An 8,353-nucleotide genomic window follows, 5' to 3' on the forward strand; every position below is an offset into this window, starting at 1 on the left:
CAGAATTAGCCAGGATTGTTGTAGCCGCACGGAGGCGGGCAATGACGTCGCCCAGGCCAGGAGCGTGTCGGGAACGCATTGAGATTAGCTTAGATGCTAGACCACGTCATCCTAACAAGATGGAACCCAGGGAAGGCCTCCCAGGTCAGGAAAAGGGAGCACCTGCTCGGCAACCGATGAAAAAGGCCAAGAAAAAGGGATCGAGAGAGGAGCCTCAATCGGGATTGGGCCGAGAGCTTGAGGAGCCCACGCTGGTCATGGAGGCGGCACGGCAGAAATGTGCCAGAGGACAGAGGGATCAGGAGTCATGGCCAGGATTACCTCGAACGCAGAAGATCAGGAGCAGGGAGTTCCTGGTGTCAGAACTGGCACTTCTCGAGGGGCTTTAGGGAGTCTCGCATATCGCGGAGCCCAGGATCCGACTGAAGGATGAAAAGCCGCTGAAGCATAGGTATTACCCGAAGAATCCGGCCATGCAGAAGGTGACTGACGAACAGGTGGATGAGCTGATCCAGGCAAATGCCATTGAGCCGTCGCGTAGTCCTCACAGCGCCCCAATCGTCTTAGTCAAGAAGAAGACTGGCGAGTGGCGCATCTGCATCGACTACCGACAGCTCAATGCGCATGTAAGACCTCTGCCTCCACAGCTACACGCTGGCCTCAATGGAGCCCATTGGGACACGCCCAAAACCACCAATGAGGCCTTGCAGCCCACCCCGGTCATTACATATGGCGCTCAGATCTCCTCCCTGGCAGCTGCGATTTGCAGCTCTTATGTAATTAAAAGCCGTGCTCATCACTCTCTAAGGCCTATCAACTTCTGGTCAGTTGGCAAAAGGTTGCCTTAACAAAACAGCGAGGGACTATGTTGTTGACCGAAGCCGTCAAAAAAAAGAAGGTACCTGTGAAAAAAACCGAAAGCTAGCAATGCTGGTGAAAAATCCACTGCTCCTATTGCCTCCTCAACAAATAGCAACAGATATGCCTCCATTGCGCCTCAGGAGGCGCAACAGATATGCCTCCATTGCGCCTCAGGAGGACGCATTTTTCATCGAATACAACGAGATGGAAACTGCCGACAAAGCGCAGCTAACTCCTGTCCAACCTCGAGCTGCGAAGAAGGTCCTCAAGCCCAGGGCCATAACAGCCAATATTCGGCCAGGCCGTAACATTCATTGGCAATATGCGGTGCTTGGTACACTACCAACTGCATTCAACTGATTCAAACGTAAACAAATTAAGAGTGGCAAAACATGTAACAATTTCTTCTAAATCGCAATCGAACATAAGTCGATGGCCTTGTTGATGTTTCCAAAGCTTACCCATCCCGTGTTTTTTTTTAAGATTATCACCCTCTTAACTTTAGACTCCCTATGGCATCATCTGAACGGCAAAAAGATTCCCCTCCCCTGCATCGACAAACTAAAGGTCATAACGTATACATTTGTCCAATCACGCAAAAAAGGATAACAGAAAAGCACTGCCTTTTGCCACTGAAACAACACTATCCAATTGAAGCATATATTTTGTAAACAAATGTGGATCAAACGATCCACATATATATATTAAGTAGCATACCCACCTCTTCACCCATTCCCTTGCACACATTATCACATCATTTTGCGAATACATCAACTCAGAAATAAATATGGCTTTGATAATAAATTGGAAGGTGATCGGTTTCATCCTTAAGCTTCGCCCAAAAAACGTGGAACGCATATTCTACCGAGAATGCTTGGATTATGCAGAAAATGGAAAAAACATCTCAGAATTACCTAAAGATCCTTGGATATTTATTAAAACATGAAACATCATCCACTTCATTTTTGACTCCCATTTCCACCAAAATTAGTTTGAGGTCGATTGGATGGTAGTGGAAAAATTGTACATGTTATGACTATCATCGGATGGGTTTCAAACTCATTTTCGAAGATCATTGTGATCATTTATGTTATCAATGATTTAATGAATGAAAGTTTATTTCAGTCATCAAAAGTCTCACCACAAGACTTACATAGGCGAAACATTTGATTCTAACTTTATGGATCCTTATTCAAAGGACCTTAAACATATTTTTCATAGTCGTATATCTACGATTTTAAACGCAAAAATGGTCACGGGTAAGGGTGGGAAATACCAGCTAGTGCCTAATAAATAACCTTGTCGTTCGTAAAGAAAGCTACTAAAAAACGTTCATGTGTGTATAGCATACATGCATAGCTTTTGTACATGCTGCCCCTAAACAAATACGTTATAAATATATATTGTTATTATGCTGTTTATATTGTCTTTGCCCTGACGATATACAAAAAACTGTGCATATGGGTATTGTAAAAATTTTACTGATCCTTATTTAAATAATAATGAAATATCTTGTGATTTGGTGGAATTAAGAATGCTTACAACTAAAATATAAATTGTTAAATTTTTATATATTAAACTGCTTTCTGTTATTATATCTATTAACATTTGACTTTAGAATAAGTTCTAAGTTAATTAATTAATTTTTTTAAATTATTTTGTAAGCAAAAAAAAAATTTAAAAAATGGTACAAACAATTTTAATATATTTTAATTTAAGTACATTTGATTTGTTCTAATTGCTTTGAAAGTTTATGACTGACTAATTTTGCATAATTTTTAATTATCTTTTCAACCTCTTTAGTTATAATATCTTAATTTGGTCAAAAAAAGAACCAATTGTTACAATAAGGAAACAACATAGACATCTTTATATATAACAGCAACGATCTATCGGTTCGGGAAGAGTATAAGCTCTTATCCGACCACCAGCTTCCCCTTGCAACGGTCTCCACGTCTCCGTAAAGGACCACAAGAAAGCGCAGGCTTGCCCCCCTGGGTCGGGAAATCAACGTTTTACGGCTGATCCGCGACTGCCAACGCTGCGCCAGTACAAATGTACCTAACACATACAAGCCACGACTCACTTATCGTCGAAGGCTATCTTTATTATTTGATTGGTTAATATTCATGAGTTCGCCCGACGCCCTGGCTCGCAAAAATTTGAATACTTGACAAATGGCTCCGATTCATTTGTGTCGGGAACCAAGTCCTCTTGAATAAACACAATTACCCTCAGTTAGTTAGACTAACTATGACTTGTCGTCCGATTCACTGGCAGACAGCCCTAATGGCAGATACTACTAGACTTAGTTAAAACTGACGTAGTCAACGCGTTTCACTGCAAGCTTCCGATACCAGCTTTTGTACTACTCAGGATAGTGGAGACATTCCCCGGAACATATTTCAGATATTCCAAACACTTGTATTGGATCAAACGCGTTTCTCGGCTCTTTTAAGAATCTAAGAAGAAGTTTTAATAAGGGTTAAATAAGTTGCTGAGTGACACGAAGTGGCATAACTTTAAATTAAAGGTTTTGAGTAATTAACAGAGTTCGAAAAAGAGCGAAACTTCGTACATGTGTTTGCTTATGTAGACGATACTTAGCATAATCTTAACAAAATCTGCTTAGTACATTGCTATTAAAACATCTGATTGAGCTTATGAGGTATATAACAAAGCTTCCCGGCCGCCTTGAAAGAACTATCTTTCAAGAGACAGGAACACGGTTATCCTTTCCACTCACAAAGGAACCAAAACACCGCCTAATTTTCAATGCAAGGGCGGTGCGTTGTCCTCGTGTATGATAACCATTGAGCCAGCTGTTAGATTTGGAGAAGCCACTTTGTCCCAGCTCTAAGCTCACATATTCCGCAGACCAACGACGCCAAAATTGGTGTTTGACAGCCGTGATCTAATCGTAATGCTCTAAGTTGGAGATGTTGCTGGTGATAAGATCACGCTCGGGCAATGCGCATGGTGCAACGACTGTGGTGTTCATCTCCTCATATGTGAACTGGGGGTTGGCGAGGCTACGCACCAGCAGACCCTTTGCGCTCTTGACAGCTGCCTCCCAAAGACCACCAAAGTGTGGAGCCCAAGGTGGAATAAAAAAAAGTTATTTCTTAGAAGAACAATATGATCGGAAGGCATCCTGAGTATTAGGGTTGAACATGTACTTCTGCGACTCGAGAAGCTTGACGGATGCTCCGATTGTGGCGTTGTCACAAAAGATGTGACATACTGGACCACGACGAGCAACCATGCGTTTCAACGATTCCAAAAGCTTGTTCGATGAAAGATCTAGCAGAATTTCGATGTGAACTGCCTTTGCTGTCATGCAGACAAATATGGCAATATATGATTTTGTGGGACATTTGCCACATATTCAAAGATAGGTGTACCCTGGACCGCAAAAGTCGACTCCAACGTGGCGAAATGGTGTGTCTGTAGACAAGTGTTCAAATGGAAGGGAACCCATGACTTGACGAAGCAGAACTGGACGATATCTAACACAGTGCACACAAGAGCGAACAATAAATTAAAGTTGCAACTGTCCGACTGATGCCTTTGGCCCTGTATGGTAATTGCGTAAGTGTAGATGCTGAACATAGCTGTGGTCAAATTGTGATTCCTTGGGATGAGTAGGGGGTGCCTCTGTCGAGAGGGGATATCAACATGTTCGAGTCGGCAGCCAACCTTGATAAGGTCGAATTCAGAAAAGTCGTCTATGAAGGGGCTAAGAAATTTCAAATTGCTTTTTAAGCCCCTTTGAATCCTTAGCATTTTCAAATCTGCCTTGAAATAGCGTTGTTGGATGATCCAGTGCAACGCGTGAAGAATTTCTTCTGGGAACCACGCAGAAACGCAAGTCCTGTAAACCAAATTGATTGCTGGAGATCATGAGCTGGACATCCACGTGACACGACGTCAGAAAGTTTCAATTTTGACGGTACATGTCTCCACTTTCCATCTTCTGTTTGATCTTGTATAATGGATACTCTGTTTCCAACAAATGTCGACAATGTGATAGAATATTGATGCAGCCAATGCAAGACAACAGCCGTAAGCATGTATTGACGCTTCACAGAATGAGTGCAGTTGTATGTCTGTGAGCTCAGCTTGCAAGCAAAAACGGGGTACTGCAATCTTCCTACCATATCCTCAGTCGGATGGCAGGCCTCTCGTAAACGTCCCGGAACAAGTTCGGAAGTGGGGCATGAGGTATGATGGCCCCTTGGGTTCTTGGAGGACCTAGAGGAGCGGGCCATCACATATGGCATTGCCCTCGACCGTATGCCCAGGGCAATGAGCCAGATATTCTGCGACAGGGCTGCTCGTTGGTTATTGAGTAGTGGACTAAGGAATGTGCCATGGTCAGTATTTAGGAGGGGTTTCTTGCAGTTCTTCCTGCCTCCACGCTATTTCGAGAGGCTTGAGGACGAAATCCGGTCCCGTCGGCAGCGCATGGGGGAGGAATTCAAGAAATACCTGATAGAGTTGAGGGCTCTAATGCACCACACCAGATACGAGCCGTCGCAGGAGTTGCATGGGATCTATGAAAATGCTGCTCCCGAACACAGTCTTTACGTGCGACGTCTTTACGTGGCAAGATTTCTCCACCTTATCTCAACTGACCCAGCTGGCTGTGGAGTATGAGACAGTCATGAGGCAGAGGGCAGAATCCTTAGGAAGTAGATCAGGGAGTCAGGTGGTCACGGGTTCGAGTAGCACAGAATGGGCGAGGACGGTACAACTCCGGGGGGACACCCTAACCCATTCCGGTCTACTCCCATCGGATCCGGAAAGGCCGGAAATGGGTATGATCCGCTTGTCGTAGGTGCGCACAGGAGGGGCACTTTGCCAGGGAATGTCCCAACCCACCCGTCTTGTTCTGTTGGGTCATGTGGAAACCGAGGCAGAATTAGCCAGGATTTTTGTAGCCGCACGGAGGCGGGCAACGGCGTCGTCCAGGCCAGGAGCGTGTCGGGAACGCATTGAGATTAGCTTAGATGCTAGACCACGTCATCCTAGGAATGGATTTCTTGGGTGCAATGGGCACTACCATACGCTGCGGCAAGGCAGAACTGGTCCTAGAGACGATGACGGCACCGGTCGCGGGGCCCGGGACAAAAGAAGAGCCGAACGGGAACGGGATTGCCTGCGCGGCAACAAAAGAGCGAGGATAACAAGATGGAACCCAGGGAAGGCCTCCCAGGTCAGGAAAAGGGAGCACCTGCTCGGCAACCGATGAAAAAGGCCAAGAAAAAGGAATCGAGAGAGGAGCCTCAATCGGGATTGGGCCGAGAGCTTAAGGAGCCCACGCTGGTCATGGAGGCGGCACGGCAGAAATGTGCCAGAGGACAGAGGGATCAGGAGTCATGGCCAGGATCACCTCGGACGCAGAGGATCAGGAGCAGGGAGTTCCTGGTGTCAGAACTGGCACTCCTCGAGGGGCTTAAGGGAGTCTCGCATATCGCGGAGCCCAGGATCCGACTGAAGGATGAAAAGCCGCTGAAGCATAGGTATTACCCGAAGAATCCGGCCATGCAGAAGGTGACTGACGAACAGGTGGATGAGCTGATCCAGGCAAATGCCATTGAGCCGTCGCGTAGTCCTCACAGCGCCCCAATCGTCTTAGTCAAGAAGAAGACTGGCGAGTGGCGCATGTGCATCGACAACCGACAGCTCAATGCGCATGTAAGACCTCTGCCTCCACAGCTACACGCTGACCTCAATGGAGCCCATTGGGACACACCCAAAACCACCAATGAGGCCTTGCAGCCCACCCCGGTCATTACATATGGCGCTCAGATCTCCTCCCTGGCAGCTGCGATTTGCAGCTCCTATGTAATTAAAAACCGTGCTCATCCCTCTCTAAGGCCTTTCAACTTCTAGTCAGTTGGCAAAAGGTTGCCTTAACAAAACAGCGAGGAACTACGTTGGTGACCGAAGCCGTCAAAAAAAAGAAGGTACCTGTGAAAAAAACCGAAAGCTAGCAATGCTGGTGAAAAATCCACTGCTCCTATTGCCTCCTCAACAAATAGCACCAGATATGCGTCCATTGCTACTCAGGAGGACGCCTTTTTTATCGAATACAACGAGATGGAAACTGCCGACAAAGCGCAGCTTACTCCTGTCCAACCTCGAGCTGCGAAGAAGGTCCTCAAGCCCAGGGCCATAACAGCTCCTGGAGTCAACAACATCGTCGCGATGGAACAGACCAGGAACCTAGACCAGGCAGTTGGTAGAAATGCCTACGAGTTCCAAGTCTCTACCGACACACACAGAACCAATATTCGGCCAGGCCGTTACATTCATTGGCAATATGCGGTGCTTGGTACACTACCAACTGCATCCAATTGCCTCCAGCAACAAATATGGTTGCCATTGGGGTAGAGACCCCTTTTTGACGGAATCGCTGTAGCTGCAGCGTATTTACCAACAAACCTCTGGTAGAGACGAATTGGATTTGATCCCCTTTTGATCAGCTTGGTCATAATTTCATTGTTAAAGGCAGCCTTACGCAAAACATAGGCTGTGAGGAAGCTACAGAAAGATGAGGCATTGCGCTTCATGAAGCGCTCAATAGCTGCTCAGCCGAGGTCCTGGCTACAGGAAGATCCACCCACTTTTCGTACAACGGACAAAGTACTCCTTCGTGTATACATTACTAATCAGCTGATTCAAACGTAAACAAATTAAGAGTGGCAAAACATGTAACAAATTCTTCTAAATCGCAATCGAACATAAGTCGATGGCCTTGTTGATGTTTCCAAAGCTTACCCATCCTGTGGTTTTTTAAGATTATCACCCTCTTTTAACTTTAGACTCCCTATGGCATCATCTGAACGGCAAAAAGATTCCCCTCCCCTGCATCGACAAACTAAAGGTCATAACGTATACATTTGTCCAATCACGCAAAAAAGGATAACAGAAAAGCACTGCCTTTTGCCACTGAAACAACACTATCCAATTGAAGCATATATTTTGTAAACAAATGTGGATCAAACGATCCACATATATATATTAAGAAGCATACCCACCTCTTCACCCATTCCCTTGCACACATTATCACATCATTTTGCGAATACATCAGCTCAGAAATAAATATGGCTTTGATAATAAATTGGAAGGCGATCGGATGAAACCTTAAGCTTCGCCCAAAAAACGTGGAACGCATATTCTACCGAGAATGCTTGGATTATGCAGAAAATGGAAAAAACATCTCAGAATTACCTAAAGATCCTTGGATATTTATTAAAACATGAAACATCATCCACTTCATTTTTGACTCCCATTTCCACCAAAATTAGTTTGAGTCGATTGGATGGTAGTGGAAAAATTGTACATGTTATGACTATCATCGGATGGGTTTCAAACTCATTTTCGAAGATCTTTGTGATCATTTATGTTATCAATGATTTAATGAATGAAAGTTTATTTCAGTCATCAAAAGTCTCACCATAAGACTTACATAGGCCAAACATTT

This window comes from Drosophila montana, unplaced genomic scaffold, assembly GCF_035044405.1.
Source record: "Drosophila montana isolate Dmon_TW-CO22-7 unplaced genomic scaffold, ASM3504440v1 contig_2084_1, whole genome shotgun sequence".
Lineage (NCBI taxonomy): Eukaryota > Metazoa > Arthropoda > Insecta > Diptera > Drosophilidae > Drosophila > Drosophila montana.